The sequence below is a fragment of the Lynx canadensis genome, chromosome B4 (genome assembly GCF_007474595.2).
Source record: "Lynx canadensis isolate LIC74 chromosome B4, mLynCan4.pri.v2, whole genome shotgun sequence".
NCBI classification, from domain to species: Eukaryota; Metazoa; Chordata; class Mammalia; order Carnivora; family Felidae; genus Lynx; species Lynx canadensis.
In genome coordinates this window covers 27,254,146-27,273,880 of record NC_044309.1, presented here as the reverse complement: position 1 = coordinate 27,273,880, position 19,735 = coordinate 27,254,146, and the positions used below count along the sequence as shown (strand labels likewise).

Sequence of the window (19,735 nt, the reverse complement as noted above, 5' to 3'; positions counted from 1 at the left end):
CGGTGCTATACCCCCGGCATCTAGCACATAGCCTGCTCTCAATAAATAACTGTGGAATGAATGCACAAAAAAGGAGAAAGGGACATTTGAGCTGGGTTTTGACGAATGATTAGGAGTTCACTAGATAAACTGCATGTGCGTGTATGAGAGAGGGAATTGGTATATAAAATAGATCTGGGGTGCAAGTATCTCATTGTAGCATTTAGATTAGGGAGGGCCCCCATAGATCGGGGAGGGTCCCCCCCACTGACTGGTTTCATGTCGCACATACAGTCGGCACCACAGTAAGCCCTGGAATGTAGGTCTGATTACACTCAGTTTCTCTTACCGTGTCAGGCTCTTTAAAAGCCAAGTGTACCATGCAGGACACGGGGGGGGGGGGGGGGGGGGGGGCAGGCAGCGCCCATGGCACAGCCCCCTGCCAGTGTGCAAGGAGAGAGGGCCCTCACCAAACACGCACGCGGCCCCTCTTCCTAATGGGGAAGGAGATGGTCTGGTTGGTCTGGTATGGTCACGTCCGCGTGGACATTGTGTTTAACAAACCCTCAAGTGGCATGACGACCCAGGCCGACCCATAAACCTCTTTCCAAAAAGATTCAAAAGGTAAGAGCCATAACTCGAACTTACAGGTGTGAGGTCAAAAGCATACTGGTTATTGGAAACTCCGGACTTGTGTTGCCTCACGGAGGCCAGGTGCCTCTGCGGAGCGGGATTACAACGCACGCCAGCTTCAGGACACCGGGCCTAGAGCCGTGCAGGAGAACAAAGAGCAACGGGCATGACCCGCAAGCCCCACAACCCAAATGGGCGGTCCCAGCCACCACCCGATCCCCGAGGACTTCTCTCCTTGGGCTGACACTCTTCACCTTCTCATCCCAACTCTTCCCCTGGGCCTCCACCTCATTTCCACCCATGCTAAACACCACCTGAGACAGATCTGGGAACAGTTACATGGGTTTTCCAATCCCTGTCACCTTCTGCTTACTGTCTTTAGCATCCTCATCTACTTCAGACGGAATGGGCTGCCTCAAGAGGTAGCAAGCGCCCCATCACACGTCAGTCACAGCGGCCACCGTTAGAGGAGCTGGCTTGCTGAGGAGACAGGCATCCAATGAACTGGAAAAAAGCTGTCCCTTTTAAAGTCTCTTTCTGATCCTGAGATCCCAGCATTCTAAATCAACAGTATTTAACTTGATCACCCACCCACCGACTCACAGGGTGGCTGTAACTACAAATACACAGCAAAATTTGCCATAAATGTAAATTATTATAGCATTGGATTTAACAACTTCGAAAGGTATGGGTATGGCTCAAGTAACAAAGTATCAGGGGTGATCCTTTTAATCCTAGCGCTAATGCCGCTGGCACCCAGCCCCAGCTATGACCCCTGGAATAAGTCACTAACTATACCAAACCTCAGTTTCCTGATCTGCGAAATGGCAATGCTCCCATCTGCCCGTGCCACTAGACTGTTTGAGGACCAAATAAAGATATATAAAAGTATAAATCACCACGTAAATCCAAGATTGTGGATTTATCATGCTACCGTGGTTCTAGTTTGTCTCTGAAGGGTTACTACTTGCCTTATGGAAAGACTTCATATTAGTTAATTTTCGCCATGAAGTTTAGACCATTTCCTAATTCCTCTTGTGTCCCTTGGGATCTGACTTTTGATTTCCAAGGTCAAACCTGCTTTATATCACCCACATATCTCATCTTTTGGGAATGGATATTTCGATCTCCATCCAAGTCACTTAGAAGAGTAAGTGGTACTTTGGAGAGCCCAAAACATTGAAGCACAATTCCTGAGTGCTTAGAAACCACCAGACACTCAAAGTATAATGAATAAGACACATACTTTGCCCTTGAGAATCTTACTATCCTGCTGTACAGACAGCAGGAAAATAGGCAGAAGGGACCCTAACCCAGTCTCAAGGGGTCAAGGAAGCTTCTGGAAGGAAGACTGAAATCCACCTCAAGGTAGATCTGCACTGTAAGATCACCCTGTAAGTGTGACTGTCCAGCCAGTTCATTTAAGAAATGTTTTCCTTCCCTACTTTGGTTCATTACCTTGTTCATCTAGGAAGAGGGATCAGGACAGTGCAGGTGCCTGGACAGATCTCAGGGAAGGAGGGGACTTTTGGCACCAGCTGGGCCAGGACACAAGAGACAAATGAGCTCACTTTAAATATTTATTTTTTTCATTCTGTGAATATCTAAATAGCATTCACACAGATGAAACATTTAACATAAGAACAAACATGTTCAGAGAGAAAGCACACTTTATTTCATTTTATGCTCCCAGCAAACTTCCTAAGGTAGCTACAGATGTCTCCATTTTGCAGACAAGAACACTGAGGCTGAGGGCCTGAGCCTGTAAGCGCAGATCGGAGGTTCAAACACAGGTCTGTCTAGCTTCAAAGCCCTCACTACTATTTTAGGCTTACCCATCTAAATTTCCTTCCTTGATGACAATAGAAGTTTCCTAATTTACCAAATACTGTATAAATATAAACAAGGAAAAATGAAAGGCATGGTGACATTAAAGTGCAAAACTAGGGGCGCCTGGGCGGCTCAGTCGGTTGAGCATCCGACTTCGGCTCAGGCCATGACCTCACGGTCTGTGAGTTCAAGCCCCGCGTTGGGCTCTGGGCTGACAGCTCGGAGCCTGGAGCCTGTTTCAGATTCTCTGTCTCCCTCTGTCTGCCCCTCCCCCACTCACGCTCTGTCAAAAATAAATAAACATTAAAAACAAGTTTTTAAGTGCAAAACTATACTTAAAAGGAAAAAAAAAATCTCCTTTCTTCTCTTGGGTTAAGATGGCTCTTCTACAGGATTCTTTCCCGATACACACCAGGGCACACACACATATGTACATAGTCACACACAGCCACAAGGCCTGATGCCTCACTTGACTGTAAGGTTTCTATGGCAGTGTTTGTATTAATTTTCAATGCCCAGGAATAGGACTCATTCACACATAGATCACGTCATTGCTCTGTGACCTTCAGGAGCCCTCTTTGGTCATTTTTGGATTCAGGCTCCTACAGAGCTATCGTGAAACGTGTTGTGTGAATTGGAGAAGCAGACAAACTACAGCTATGGTAAATGGGAGAGGAGTGAGTAACCTCCAAGGAAAAAAAAGCCACCTAAATTCTAAAACAAAAACTATCGATCTAGAAATAGTCACTCTTATCTACAACACTGATAGAATTTGGGCTTCATCTGGGCAAGGGGAAACCACAAAAGCGTCTGGGCGAGCAGGGGAAAGTGTGCCTGACAATCAGTATGGTGGGAAAGTGGACAACTAAAGTGGTTAGAACACAGACAGACGTGCAGACGAGCAGTTATGTCTCTTCTCTTGTAACATGCAAGGCTGGTAGCAGAGGAGATGGGGGAAAAGGAGTAATACAAGTAATTTTCAAGAAAACAAGTGCAATGTCTTACTTGGTGACTAAGATAATGGTCATTTAAGAGAAATGCGGAAATCAGAAATAACTTATCAGTTGGAGAAGATGACAGGTAATTTGATTTTAATTTAGCCAACCCAGTCCCATAAATTTTTTTCTCCAAATCATTTTTGAGTGGATTTTCATCAGATTATTTGTCCTGTCCAAAAAACCGGAATGAGACCACTTAAAGTAATCTTATTTTGTGGTAGATTTCGAAGTTCTATTCAATATTAGCCATTAGCATTTAAGCAGAGAGCTGTCCACCCCTTCATTGTAGGGATGAATTTCTGTTTCTCCACGTTGTTCAATATGTATCTGTTGTGTTGAATTGAGCCTGAGACACTGCACAAAAGAAGGGAACATCTTTGGGCTTCAGTCTTCTCTGAAGGTTCTTCGGGGTCCTTCTCGTTCTAGAAATCTGTCTGTCTCTCTAGCCTATTCACCCTTGTGATGAGCAGCATGTGTTTCTAAGTCAGCTGGCCACAGTAAAAAGGGTACAGCTTGTGGCCATGACACGGAACAAAGCTAAATAGGTCACACGAAGACAGAACCTCTGACCTTGGCCCCATTAGCACCCATAGAGGCCAACCAAGAGAGCTGAGCAAAATGGTCACACACGAAGAAGAGGAAGAGGAGAGGGTGGGGGCTGAGGCCATGGAGTACACCATCCAGCAACTCTCCACCCAGGGGTCCCGGAGGGCAGGTGTTGCACACTTATTCCAACGTAGGTTGGTCAGGACACTTGTTTTACACTGAATGTGCTAGGCACTGGGCTGCACTAAAGAACATAAAGACACAAGGCCAGCCAACACCCTCCCTTGCAGATGCAATGGTCTAGGTTGTAGTATGTCGATTAGGGGCTCATCACCAGGATAGACGTTGGCAAATGGATGTTATTTCATAACAGGTACCAGTTCCTCCTCCCTCTACAGCCTTAAAAATAAAAATAGTTTTTGTTCTCGTATTTACAGTTGTAAGGCTCCCCACCACAATGAAATAAAACTATTAATAAGCTCATGAGATCAACCAAAACTCTTCTTCCTTTTAAAATTTGCCTAGAACATGCACTGAAAATAAAGGAAAAAGACAAATACCCAATTAAAAATGTAAAACAAATTGGGACACCTGGGTGGCTCAGTCGGTTAAGTGTCCGACTTCGGCTCAGGTCATGATCTCACGGCTTGTGAGTTCGAGCCCTGCGTCGGGCTCTGTGCTGACAGCTCGGAGCCTGGAGCCTGCTTTGGATTCTGTGTCTCCTTCTCTCTCTCTCTGCCCCTCCCCCACTTGTGCTCTGTCTCTATCAAAAATAAATAAATGTAAAAAAAATTTTTTTTAATGTAAAACAAATGATCACTCTCACCAGTAATCAAAGATACGTAAATTAAACCCAAATGCCATTATTCACTGGTCAAATTATCGAAGTTTCCAGAAGGCAGTATTTGTCGGTACGGCCATGGTAAGCTGTAAGGGTTCTCCTATTTGTGGTGGTGTATGAATGGGGAGGGGGGAAGTATCTGTGTGTAAATGGGTATTTCCTTTCTTAAAAGTGATATGTTATAAAATCTTCAAAAACCTGAAAGTCTAATAATCTCATTTCCTGGGATCCATCCTAATGAAATAATCAGAGATACCCACAAAGTCTTCTATAAAGAGACTTACCCGAGTTTCAATTATGATGACAAAAAAATTAGGCCAAATAAATGTCCACTTGAGATATGGTTAAAAAAACAAAACAAAACCCTGATGCATCCACACAGTAGACTAGAATATGTACACACATGTATAAAATTATGTTTTCAGATATACAATGGCACAGGGAAATGCTCATGGTACCACGTTAAACAGAAAAACAGGATACAAACCCTACATTCAGTGCAATAGCAATTTCACACACACACACACACACACACACACACACACACACAGAGGAGAAAAATCACCAAAAGGAAACATATCAAAATGTCAACAGTGGTGTTTTATTCTGGTTTGCTTTTTTTTTTTTTAATGTTCTTATTTATATTTTACTGTATTTTACGGTGACCTGTCATGAAATGCATTTGGTAGAGCCATATGAAGTAATGCCGTTTTCAAGGAAAAAATGGCCACATGCTGACACTTTCATGTACTTTAACTTGATATGATCTCACCATCAGAAAAAAAAAGAACAACTTAGGGGTGCCTGGCTGGCTCAGTCAGTAGAGCATGTGACTCTTGATCCTGGGCTTGTTGAGTTCGAGCCCCACGTTAGGGGTAGGGTTTACTTGATTGATAGATAGATGGATAGATGGACAGATAGAAAGAAGAACAATTAAGAACAGTTTCTTAGGTAGGATTAGGAAAATGTATCTGTGAAAATATATTACGTATTTGGAAGGCTCAATGAAAAGAAACACTGAAGAAAAAAATAAATGAGCAATACATTACATAAGGTTCTAAGGGTCTAGTATATGGCACATGGGTCTTATCTGCTACAGAGTTTCTTAACCTGTTTCCAGGAAGCCTAAAGTTACATGTTCTGCTGATAAAAATCTAATACAAGATTACAAAACAGCATTCTAAAGGTCTTGATTAGACATTGTTACTCTTCTAGAAAACCTAAAACTTCTCAGTTGTGTTCACTGACATTCCATATTTAAGATGTAATTAGTCCCTCGAGTTGTTGGCAGTTCACTGTAAATACTTCTTCCACTGACAACTTTTCAGTCTAATGTTATGATTAATATATAACAAAGTACTTTCTTTAAACAAGAGGTAAATAGCTAAGACCTAACAGCAGGATGAAGCACGTTGCTAACTGACACATGGATATTTACTGCTTTCTATGTACTTTATTATGAACAATAGGATTGCCATTTCTCTTTTCCATCTTAGTGAAAGAAAGAACTCAACAGTTTCAGTGTAAGCTCTGGCGCGGTGAAGTGCTCACACGCTGTTGTTACCATACCACAATACTGTGATGACCAGCTCTTGTCGGGGCACTCAAGTTGTTAAAATCTTCTCCACATAAAAAGCATATTTAATCTGTGAAGTAATAATTTCAGTATGGCAACCATTCCTGAGTTAAGTTTCTTTAGGGTGACAAAAAAAAAAAAAAAAGGAGGTGGAAAACTTGGGTCTCAGATCAAAAGGACTTCTGGAATGCTAATCTTGCTGGGTTGGGTCGGTGTTAAGGCACTGATTCCAAAACAGAGAGAGAAAGGGAAACAAAGTACCAAATGTTATGCACTTTATTTTTTTCATAAATATTATCTCTTCTAACTTTTTTGTCTTTTCCCCCAAGACCTGAGTGAACACACACACACACACACACACACACACACACACACACACCAAGCTCCCGTCTTCTCTTTCACCTCTATGTTCGGTCACACAATTATTGCTTTGGTGACCCCACCCCCTTTTTATGAGACCCTAAGTACCTCATTAACATTTCTGAAAGATTAGTAGTCATTAAGAAAAGGAGTGAAATTGGATAAGATTTTTTAAATCTTCTGGAATTTCTGGCTATTTGCGAAAATAACCATAAAACTTACAATAGACTAGAATTTAATCCCACTACCAACATGCATGTCAAACTCCACATGTAAAGATTCCTGGAATAGTCTATTAAACTTAGAACACACTAGTTTTCTTTGAAAATATCTTGAGAACACAAGAGCCAAGGTTTTATAATAATGTTAAAGTTTAAATCATTTCATAAAACTCATAAATTATTTTCTAATTGCAAAAGTCATGTAAAGTTATTCTAGAAGTAAACGCTGCAAAATTCAGTGTTGAAGAAAAAAGAGTTCCCAGTAACCCCACTGTGCCAAGAGATAACCACCAACAGTTCGGTTTCTATCTCTTCTATTCTTTGTATACATGCAGTTGCTTTCTCACTCTCCTTTTTTTTTTTCTTCTTCTTCTTGGAAATGTATCTTGGTGTCTCTTCATTCTTTCATTTACGTACAGAAGAAACAAGCTTACAGGTAAGCTACAGAGAGATCACCAACAAGCAGCAACTTACAAGGATATTTCATGGTCTAATAATTAATCTTTACTAGTTTAGCCTGCCTGTGCCCAACTATATTATCTATAGAAAGTTTTTGGAGAATATATTTAAAGAAAGTAAAGGTAACAGTCCAAATTCTAAACAAGATACCACAAATTTAAATCAAGATAACTGACGTTTCAGTATCAGGGCAGTTCCTGTATTTTTTACATGAATGTTAGTGGTTAAAGGATATATCAAAGTACTGGAGACCCATCTGCCCCCCCCCCGCCCCGCCCCAGGCTGCTGGCCTTACCAAGTAAGTGTCCCTCAGCACTCCTTAAGTTGGTAAGCTCTTGTAACAAAACACAGCAGCAAGGTTTTAATGAGTGAGAGAACCCTTCCCATCCAAAAGGTGAAAAACAACATCTGTTACCAAAAAAGTAAGTAAATAAATAAAAAGAAACAGCGGTAATGGGATCAACGATAGACCTAAAGGATTTCAGAGGCATAGTCTTCACTTATCAAAATCAAAACCACAACAGAACAATTGTTTCAACGCAACACTCTGTGTTCTAAACTCTCTCTAGATTAATTAGCGTGAAATCCCGCCAAGCTCATTAAGGGAGAAATTCTGGACTCCTACAGCACGACTGGTGTTTACTGTCCTCCCAAACTACAGGACTCTCCAACAAGGACAATGGGAACTTGGCGGAACCACAGACTTCTGGGCTGTCTTTACTGATAGCATTTCTAGTTTATTTTTAAGCTGCATTTAAAAAAAATTATAGTCCAAGGATCTTTTCAGATTTGGGTGTTTTTTTTTTTAAATGAAAAACTGGTCCTTATTTACTCTCCTTGTGTACCTCCAATCTCCAGTTACATTTTATAGCTATTGAACAAGAAGCCATATGCCTCTGGAGTCTGTGACGACTCAGATGCGTTATTAGCTAACTCTGATTAGCTTGTCAAGTCCTCCAGAGCATGTGAACACTCAGGCACTTTAAGTTATATCCCAAGGAGGTAGAAAGACAAAAAAATTTTGGTTTGTTTTTTTTTTTCTTTTTTTCCTGGCACAGGCTTTCTCCGCCCACCCAATCCCCTTAAATCTCTTGGGCCTGCCAAGGGCCTGACCTTCCATTCTCTGGAGCACAGGGTGAAGTTTGCCAGGAGGAAGGCCCAGCAGATTAAGGCCTCTGTTCAACAAATATTTGCTCACCCACTCTTGTGGGAGTGAAAACTGTTTGCTACAAGTTGCCTCCCCAGAGTAATAGTTAGGGACCTGCAGGATGCCTGTTTAGTTGGTGGCTAAGAATTAGACACCTAATAGCAAGGTAAATAGCAAGTTCAAACCCACACAACATTATGAAAAACCACATGAATTTACCAAATTCCCAATTTCACATGAAAACCATCACAATTCTCCTGAAATAGAATCTGCATGAGTTCCAAAACACTATACACGCTTGCCTTGCCAAAGGGCCATAATCCAGTCATCTTAACTTCTAAAACTGCCTGACTCAAGGCACTGTTTTCCTGAAGTTTTACCTGCATAGCCTGTGACCACTCAGTTTTGAATACTGAGTCTGCCATTTTTGTCTAAATATTTCGGGCAGCCTGACCCCTCCCACCCCATCTTCCAACCCTCATCTCAAATCCCTAGATGTCTGTTCTTTGCAAATCTGAAAAGACAAAAGCCAGAGAAGGAAGACCTGAAGATGCAACACACACACACACACACACACACACACACACACACACACCCTTGAAATTTGTGTGGTCCACATTACTCCATCCGTCTCCCTAAGACAGGCCAGGCAACTAGACTAAGGGAGGGAGAGGTGAGCATGGGGGTAGAGGGAGGAGATGCCGGGGATGGCCGTGAGGGTGGCAGGGTGTGTGTGTTGGGAGGGGGAAAGGGAGGGTGATCTGCCTAAGCTAATTCCCCAAAGTCCTCTGCTCCTAGAGAGCACGGATGAGCAAGGAATGGGGCATGACCAGGTCGCGCTGGCGAGGAGTTCTCATTTTTCTTTTTTCCAGTAGTGAAATCACAGCTCCTTTCTCAAAACCCCAGAGGAACCCAAGGGGGCTGGGCTGCTACCTCCAGTGACAAGGACCAAGAGCGGTGCTGAACCTCACTGCGGTCAGGGCATCTAGGCAAACCCGGGCATTCTAGGGTGAACTGATGGCGACGGGGGTGGGGTGGGGGTACTCAGGAGATCCAAGTGCGAAGACCCGGCGCAGGCAGGCAGGCTCCAGATCCCATAAACGAGCTGATTAACGAGATTTACAGCACTCTCAGGCGGGGCTCTTTCCTTTCTCCCACCCTTTTCTCTCCCCCCCTCCACCCCCAACTTAACCACCAGCAGCCGGGGAGGCCCGGCAGCCCCGGGCAGTTGCTGGGAAGCAGCGGCGATTAGCGCCCTAATCCCGGGTCCTGACCCGGCAAAGCGTTGGGCGCGGAAGGCCGGGCGGAGACCCGAGCAGGGAGCGCCGGGCGCGGCAACGAGCTCCCAACGTCCCGCGGGCAGGTCCGGACTGCCGGGGGGGGGGGGGGGGGGCGGTGGGGGGGCGGGTAGGGGGCCACCGTGGGAACCGAGGACCTCGGAGACTCTGAGCAGCGGCTGTCAGTTCCTGGGGTGCTGTCCGCGAAGTCGGGGCGCGCAGGCGAAAGAGCGGGCTGGCCGGAGCCGGGCCGGCGGGGAGGACGCCGAGAGCCGAGGCAGCGACCCCCGCCGTTCCGGGCCCTCCCCGCGAAAGGGGCCGAGCGAGCGCTAACGCCAGCCGCGGCCCTCGGCGCGGGACCCGCGAGTCCCGCACCCGGGCTGGGCACCTGAGGGGCGCGGACGCCCCCTCCCAGCAAAAGCGAACGCTCCCTCACCCCGAGGCTGCGGGCGTGCGGCCCGCGGCGGCCGGGCCGGGCACCGTGTGGGACGCCCGGGGCGGGGGTGCGGACGCCCCCCAACGCCGGGGGAGGCTCTCACCGGAGCAACGTCCGGGCTGGAGAAGTTGGGGGCGCGCGCGGGAGGCTGGGGGCGAGGCCCGCGTAGCGCCGTGGGAACGGGCCAAATGGGCGGCGGGAGTCAGGAGGGGCGAGACACACCGGGACTTACCGAGCGGCTCCCTCATGCTGCCCCGCGCCGCCGCCGCCGCCGCCGCTCGGGCCGGCCGGGGACCAGCGCGACCCGCCCCGCTTGCAGCCGCCGCGGCGGAGCATGCCCGGAGCCGCCGCCGCCGCCCGCCCCACCCACCGCCCGGCCTCGCCCCGCCTACATCTCCTCCCACCGCCCGGCCTCGCCCCGCCCACATCCCCGCCCGCCGCCCGGTCTCGCCCCGCCCACACCCCCGCCCACCGCCCTGCTTCGCCCCGCCCATATCCCCGCCCCGCCCGCTAGGCGGCCTCCAGGCTTTGGCTCTCTCCGCGGGAGGGCGGCACCCGAGTAGGGAGCCTAGCTCACCCGCCTCGAGTGGGCCCTGCGTGGGTGGGTCTCCCCAGAGGTACAGGTGACTGGACCTTCTCTCTCTTTCCCTGTCACTTAGGTTTGAGCGGCTTCAACCCTGTGCGAATGTCCACACACACACACACACACACAGATACATACAAAACAAAAATATTCGTATACACACTCGTATATAATTACGCAAAGATGCACATAAACACACCCATATGCAGTCACACACAGATGCATACAAACACCCTCATTCGGTCACAGGCAAACCCACACACATATACACACATATACACACTCACACTTACACAAAGACACACATACAACACAGACACACACAAACACCCATACACACGCACTTTCAGAAAAACACAATCATGGAAGGTGTGAGGAGCAGTAAATAATGCCGGGGACAACAGCTTAGTGCTTGGGATTTCCTCGTTTAAAAAAAGACCTCTAAGAGCCTTAGCTATAGGCTGGAGACTTAGAGGCCAGTTAGTTTATCCTCTCTTGTGATAGATGAGGAAACTGAGGCTAGGAGTAGGATTTGCCTAAAGGCAAGAGTAAGGAGGAGGTCAGAGGGAGAGTTCAGAGCAGAATGAACAATTCTTCGTAGCCCGCTCCACGTTTCCCTGGCAGCAGTGATTAGACCACTGCCAGGTCCACTCAGGGGCAAAAGTCCTTGTACTTTGGAGAGTAAAGACATGAAGCGTTCAAGTTTGCTGATGAGTTGGAGAGAGAGAGAGGGTGTTGGCTAAGTCAAGTCCAAGAGGCAAGCATGGATGGCAGAGCAGACTGGAATCCCTGCAGAATTTTTAGGAAACCTCTTAGCCACACCGTGGATTTAGTGTCAGAACAGCATTAACACATGAAGCTGTTTGCACTGTCACCATGGGCGACCCCGGTCCGAGGATTGTTTTCTTTTGATCCTCACTACGGGAACTGGGGCTCAGGGAGGCACACAGAAGTTGCAGAATCAGGCCAAAGACCCTTGCCCTTAACGCTGACTATGGAAGAGTATATAGGCCAAGAGAGCAAAAGAGCTAAACACACTGGAAAAGAGAAACAATCAAATCTGATGCTGTGTGTGTGTGCGTTATCTACCGCACATCAAGCATACCGGGCAGACGGTGCAGACAGGGCAGCGTGATCAGGTGCTCAAGGAAGAAGGTGTGGATCCCGATTTGGGGTACTTCTGCCACTTTCTAGATGTGTTACTTTACTTCTGTCCACTTCAATTTCCTCTCTAACAAAATGGGGATAATGACAGTGTTCACCTCCTAGGAAATGAGAATTGAAGGAGGCAAGTAAGGCCTTTTGAGCACTCAGCATAGTCCTGGCACATAGTGAAAATGTAGAAAGTGGCAGCCCCTACCATGGAAAGTTCTGTGGGCTGGAGCCGGCAGGGGAGGCATTCTGGGAGGGCACCCTGGAGGACAGGTGGGTTGCGTCTAGGCAGAGGCAAAGGGTATCATCTCCAGGCTGGAGGAGTTAAGATGAGAAAAAAAGACGATGAATCGCAGAGGCTTTTCTGGAAAATCATAATCATACACAGTGGTGACATTGCTTCTTGCCATAAACACATCTTTCAGGGACAGAGTGCTTCAGTGACATACAATTCCCATTTGTCCTCAATTTGTCAAATCAATGAAATAACTTCTTCTTCTTCTTGTGGAATGCCTATACGTGCCCGGCACTATGCAGACACATATGGAGCTCAATATTCCTGCGAGATCATTTCTCAGCCCGAAAACTGATTAGAACAATGTTATATTGTTGGGTTTCTGGGTCACCCCCGCAGAAGTTTTATAATGTCACTGAAATGCTATATAGTTGCAGGAGAGAAAACACGGAAGCAATACCAGCAACTAGGCTAAACATACCTAAATAAAGTTTAATAAGAAGTTGTGTCTCAGCAGAAAGGTTGGTAAAGGCAGATTTCATTAGAGGAAGGTGATGAGATTGAGATACTGTAGATTCTGAAGAAGATGACGGTGCAATTTCAAAGATTTTTGTGGTTTCTGAGCACTGGCTCTTTATCATGACAACCTCATTTCAAGATGTTTTGCTTCCCTCTTTCTCCAGCACTGATGTGTCACCAGCCCTGTTCTATTGCTTCCCAACCATGACTAAGGCCATTTCAAATGAACAAGCAAATGAAAACATGAGGATAGAAGGTGGTGGAGGGGCTGGAGAGCGAGGAGAAAGGTGGGAGATTTTTTCAAAAGATTTGAAAATAGAAAAATGAAGAAGGAGGTAAGGGTGAAAAGATACATGAGTACGAGTAGGTAGTTGTCTGAGTTACAAAGGGGAGGGTGGTGCTTCCCCACATGAGGATGAAAGTTGGTGAGGTCCATCCGTTGGGCAATTTGCCACACTGGTGACCGGGGCATAGACACGAGGTGGTGGACAGGATATGTGAGAAGCCAGCTGTACATACGCATGTATGCATATGTTGGCGGTTATGATTTTAGAGGAAAGGAAATTTCTTCGTAAGTCAGGATTTTGTCGCTCAGAAACCACCTGTGTAAGTTTTATTTTGACTGTAAGAAGAGTCACGTTCCTTCTCCTCATTGCCACCCACCCCACTTCTGTGCAACTTCAGTCACTTGTTCCTACCTACTTGATTCGGGGAGGTTTAAACACAGGACAAAAATATCTATCTGCTGCTTATGGGATATGTGATATAAAATATGACTGAAAACAACTTTGAGCGTGATGCTGTTAGAAACCCAGCACCGGCTAGGGAACGTGAACCAGATTCCAGCCCCGGGTGCCCAAATGTCTCCGCCTTTCTCTGAGTCCTGGAGAAGGGATTTCACAGACTCAGGAAGGAACTTGGATTATTGAGTCATCAGGGCAGATGTGCGATGACCAGAGAAAGAATGCTTAATGGCCTCTTAAGAAAAAAAACGGAAAAAAAAAAAAAAACCCTTGTTTCTTTAACTCCTTGCCTTTTCAAGGACCTAGAATAACCCTCTTCCCTCCTTGCTTTAGGGCTCTTTTGTGATGACCTAATATACGGTTTCCTTTCGTTGACTTAGATATTCTTTGATGTTTTTCTGAGTTTGAAAAACACTACCAGTTCTCATTTTTTAAAGATTAATGTCCTTGATAAAATCTTGAATCCTTCTCGTTGGCTTGTACTAAAAGTCAGACAATAAGTATTATACAAAAACTACAAAAGGTTTTATGTCAACAAGTGCTAATAAACCTTATATTTTTTTTAGATACTGACATGGTCTATATTAATTCAGAGGCTATTCTGCATAATTATTTTTAGCCCTAAACTGGAAATCTGTTTCTCAAACTGCGTTCCATGGACCACCTAATTTCAGATTAATGTTGGGTTTGACTGGAAGCCGACTATCTGGTCCTCATCCACGTCGGACACAATCAGAATTTCTAATTACCGCAGCTGGGACCCAGGAATCTGTACTCTTAAAGTGAATGTCCAGTAAAGGTCCAGATGATTCTTACACAAATAAAATTTGAGAAGCAAGAATAGAGCACAAGAAATAGAAAGAGTGTGCCAAAACCTAACAAAATGATAGGCACGGCTCAGGTCATGATCTCACGGTTCGTGAGTTCGAGCCTCACGTCGGGCTCTGTACTGGCAGCTCAGAGCCTGGAGCCTGTTTCAGATTCTGTGTCTCCCTCTCTCTCTGCTCCTCCCTGGCTCATGCTCTCTCTCTCCTTCAAAAATAAATAAAAACATTTAAAAAAAATTAAAAAAAAACAAAATACAGTAGTCATCAACATCATTGTATGATGGTGAGGAATGGTACAGCGATGCCCCCTGTGAATAAAATGCAATAGATGTTTGTCAACTGTTGACTTAGAAGATTTGGCATCAACCCAGACAGAAAATTGACAATCCTGGGGATTAAGAGAAGAATAACAAATATTTTTAATCATATACCTTCACTCTAAGGAGAATGAATCTGCATGGTTATTGCATAAGAAAAATCATTTTTAATCATTTGCTATCTCTTTGTTGGCTTTTTTCCTCCATGAGGCTACACATTAATGGGAAACAGCCTAGCTCTGCCTCTCTCCCAAGCCCTGTCGCCACCCTAGCAAAGGGTTCTGTTTACTAGTGGTTGACAGAACATTCCAAGCATCCCCCTGCCTGCAGTCTGCGATTCTTTCCCAGATTCATTAAGGAAACCTTGCTTTCCTGTCCTCCAGAGAATGACAGTTGGCTGGCTGGGATCCCACTGGTAGAAGGGAGATGCACACATGACTTTAAAAAGACAGTGATGTGGCCGACATCAGAGTGGTCCAGACATGGGCAGCCCTGAGCCGCCTCTCTTGCCATCACATACCAGCTAATCATGGATCAACTAAAAACAACTCTAGCATTTTCTTTAACCCATACAACTTCTTGGGGCGCCTGGGTGGCTCAGTCGGTTAAGCGTCCCACTTCGGCTCAGGTCAGGATCTCATGGTCCCTGATCTCAAGCCCCGCGTCAGGCTCTGTGCTGACAGCTCAGAGCCTGGAGCCTGCTTCGGATTCTGTGTCTCCCTCTCTCTCTCTCTGCTCCTCCCCCACTCATGCTCTGTCTCTCTCTCAAAAATAAATAAACATTAAAAAAAAATACGACTTCTTATTAAAAAATGGGAACTACGTGAACAAAAAGGATACAAGTTGGTTACCAACATTCATTGAAAAAAAATGCAATGCTTCCATTGGGGGAGAGAATGACATATTGGCCTCTTATTAAAGTTGGCAACACAAAAAGGACACCGACTTGGGAGGGAGAAGTGTGAACTACCTTTCATTTAATGTTTCTTTTCTTTTCTTTTCTTTTCTTTTCTTTTCTTTTCTTTTCTTTTTTAGTTTGTTTAATTTGAGAGCGAGAGAGCACACGCAAGAGCGTGCAGGAAGGGCAGGGAGAGAGGGAGAGAGAGAATCCCAAGCACCGTCAGCACAGAGCCCAACACATGCCTCAAAGTCACAAACGGCAAGATCATGACCTAAGCCGAAATCAAGAGTTGGATGCTAAACCTGACTGAGCCACCCAGGCGCCCTCATTTAATATTTCTTATGTGCCAGGTACTTGCTAGGTCTTGACTTGTTGTCTTTCATGTACATAAGGGCAGCATTTGTTACCAGGGTGCTCTGATTTTGAAGAAGTGCTCCTAGTTGAGTGTTGAAGATATCGGAAATCTCCCATATAAGAAAGCTTTCTATGTCTTGCTTGAACAAGCTTGCTTGTTCGCCTCTGTGAAACTTCTCTAGCATCTTGTTTAAGCTCTTGGTACAGCATTGATCATGGCATGCCTTGCATTTGCTTCATCAAACCATGTGTTTAGTTCAGCTACTAGATTCTGAGTTCCTAGTGGAAGGGATTGTCCCTTTCCACTAGGATCATCCCCATCCTAACCGTGTTTTCTTCACTTTTCTGCTTGTCTATTTGGCATCCATCAATCACAGTACAGGGCCAACCTGATGGCCATGGTTGTTTACAACCCCCTGGTGATGTAGAGACCATCCTCTAAACCACCTCCTTATCTACCTGTCACACACCAAGTCAGTGTCTTCCCTGACCTAATCGTCCCAGGCAGCCTCTATCCTCTCCACCTGCCTCAAAACCTACTAGAGTTATTCAAACCAGCAGACCCTCCGCTGATTCCCCAGCCCTACCTTGCCTTTTGCACAGAGACCTCAGTAAAGGCTGTGGTCTGTGCTTTTCTCTTGCTTCTTTCTGCCTCCTGATGGACACGGGTGCTTCCCCCTGTGGTCCAGCATGGCGTGCCATGCCTGTTTCTAGGGGAGCAGTGAGTGACTTGAAACTTTTCTTTCATTTGTTTTGAGAGAGCATGCATGTGAGTGGTGGGGGGGGGGGAGGTTGGTCAGAGAGAGAGGGAAACAGAGGACCCAAAGTAGGCTCTGGAGCTGACAGCAGAGAGCCCAATGTGGGGCTTGAACTCACGAACCACGAGATCATGACCTGAGCCGAAGTCGGATGCTCAACCGACTGAGCCACCTAGGTGCCCGGGAACTTTTCTTCCAATGGTACTTACATCTTCAGGTTGTCACTCAGTCACCTTTATAAATTAAGAGCCAGGTACAAATCAGTTCCGCTGTTTACCACAACCGAGCACCATACCTTTGGCAGCTAGATGAAACAGCTATCTGTTGAATTGAATTGGTGAGTACCTTGGAAATGAAGAGTGATCATTTAAACTCACACTGTGCAAATACAAAGTTGTAAATCCTCGCCATACGAATGGGGTCAAAACACTTAGGTGAGGGCTAAGGGTTACCACAGGAAAAATGGCTGGCCAGCACTTTGAGAAAAGGACTAGGTTTTCTTGAATTATTTCTGTCTGTGTTAAATCTGTTTGGAGTTTTGCTTTTGCTTTTTCCGTGTTCTGTCTTAAAAACAGCTTACTCTCCTCAAACTCTGTTGATGAGCCTCTCAAGTACCTGGGTGACATAGAGATCAGGCAGATTGCATGCTATTTGTGTCTTTGGTGTAATCCAACAGAAATTAAATTTTCTAAAAACAGGCAATATACAACATGCAAATAAGAGAGGGCAAAGGGAATAATCAGTAGTTTGTAGGAAGGCAACAAACAGACATGAAACATAATTCAGGGAAAAGAAAATAAATTGGCGGAAGCCAGCCTTACATCAACAGTAGTTAAAAAGTAGCCCAGCGTCTCATTTGGCTAGAACATTGGTTAGCAAGTTCCAGAATAGTTACTGCCGTGTTTCTTTTGTAACCCACCCTCCCCTCATAACCGGGTTCATTTTTCCCCAGTCTTTGCTGATAAGGCCCCGCAAGACTCTCCATTCCTGCAAGTGCCATCACTGGGGCCTCTCCTGCATGGGGACCAGGAGCACATTTTCTTGGTGAGAGGCCGACCTGAGTGCCTTTCTCAAGACGGCAGGAACTGCATGTACTTTCTAGTTTTCTCAAACTAGTGACTGTATTCATTCTTTGTCTAAACATTTTTATAGTCTTCCCTATAGTTCTTGATGCCTGGAATGTGCATCAGACCTTTAGCTGAAACCACCAAATACCTGAAGGTTACCATAACTAACCAGTCACAGATGTAATATTAAATCCAGTCCTATTCTCCCCCCTTCTCTATACAGCATACACTGGAGCTATAATATTATACATTCTTGGAACAGATGATATTCATAAACACAACGACTATCCTTTCCAGAGAGCCCTGCCTTATCCGTGGTCAAGGACCACCTGCTTATTTTATCGGGGGCCACCTGTTTACCAGTAGGCACGCCTACTGATGAGGTTATGATGGATTTTGTATGTTGAAGGATTCATTTAAAATGTAGAAGAACATTCCTAGTTATGAATCCTTCACGGCTACCCCTCAGTAAATTGTTCCGTTTTATCTATCTATCTATCTATCTATCTATCTATCTATCTATCCAGCTGTCCTAACGAACTGTAGTATGATCAGGGCACTAACACGGGGGGGAATGGGAATGTTGGCAGACCGAAGAGCGTGAGGACAAAATAATGTTGAAGTGGTTGCGGGATGGTAAGTCTGATTTTCAGTCATTTGATGTAAAATCGTAGGGTCTTCGTAACTACGTTTAAAGGAATGTATTTAAATGTTAAAAGACAGGGGCACCTGGGTGGCTCAGTTGGTTGAGTGGCCGACGCTTGATTTTGGCTCAGGTCATGATCTCACGGTTTGTGAGTTTGAGCCCCACTTCGGGCTCTGTGCTGATGGTGCAGAGCCTGCTTGGGATTCTCTCTGGCCCTCTCTCTCTAAAAGTAAATAACAAAATTTTAAAAGAATATTTTAAAAAGTTAGAAGATAGGTAGATTTTCTTAGAGGCAGATTTGAGGCTAATATAAAGACAGTAAGAAGGATCCCCACAGACACCAATATATCTTTGCTTTGGGAAGACAGAATGCTCTCTTCTTTCGCAGAAAGGCGGGTGCCATGAAACCTCTTTAGTTCACAGCTAACTCCTGCTGCTGAGTTACGTCTGTTTATTTAACGCTCCCATTTTCCAGGTTACGTGCTATGTTTTGTACTCCTTGCTATGGCAGACACTATTTCTACTAACATCTCCGAATAAGTGCGTGCCTTCTGCAGCCTTCCTATGTGCACGAAGGCCTCCTTCATCACCCCAGATTGTGAGTTTCTTAATGGCCAGATACCTGATGACGACTGCCATTCACAACATAAACCACTAAGCTTAGAAATGTCATCGTCCAAATCTGTTGAAGTATGAATTGGTGAAGTTATGGGCCGTTTGGAAAAGAACAGGTGGTTAGCTGTCATTGGCCAGGAACATAGAGGCGGGGCCCAGAAACCTGCCTTAAAACAAGTTCCCTGATTCTAATGAGCACCAAAGTTTGCAAGCCACAGCTTGTGACCTGGCCTGATATTAACCTGCTACTACTCACAGTCTCCCGGTACCACCTCTTGGCTGGCTCTGTAGGTCTCATTAACTGCAAAGGGACCGGCTGCCCCCCTGGGGGAGCTGAATGCATTCCCAGTAAAAGTGCCTCCCAATTCCCCTGCTTGTCAGGAGGTACCAAAACCTGAAGGAGGAAATACTTGGGCTCCAGAGTCAGACAGACTTGGGTTGGATGCACATGTTGCTGTTTATGAATTGTGCACCTTTAGGGAAATCAGTTCTCTGAGCCTCAGTTTCTTTATGCGATATCAGAGCACGGTCTTGCTATGAGGATTAAATGAGGTATTTAGTGAGCGTCCTCAGTACAGAGTCAACGTTCCATAAATGTTAGCTGGCCTCATGCTGCCCTCTTCATCGGGTTCACGGGAGAATGAATGAGAGAAACACAGAGCACCTGGCACATCGTAGCACTCTGCAAATGACAGCTATTAGTATCGTCAGTTTC

General features: G+C 45.5%; 1 protein-coding gene across 3 annotated transcripts in view; it reads right to left on the bottom strand.

Annotated features, from left to right (window-relative positions):
• JCAD (junctional cadherin 5 associated) overlaps nucleotides 1-10,602 on the bottom strand; it is a 41,712-nt gene extending 31,110 nt beyond the window's left edge. Inside the window, exons 1-2 of one of the 3 annotated variants that reach the window (XM_030321233.1) lie at nucleotides 10,536-10,559; nucleotides 628-744 (exon numbers count right to left, since the gene is read on the bottom strand). The gene's annotated coding sequence lies outside the window, so the exon portion shown is untranslated. Of the gene's footprint in view, nucleotides 1-627; nucleotides 745-985; nucleotides 1,039-10,535 lie in introns of those variants that run through there. The other 2 variants (XM_030321232.1, XM_030321234.1) reach the window with 2 other exon arrangements.
• Between the last annotated feature and the right edge of the window lie 9,133 nt (nucleotides 10,603-19,735).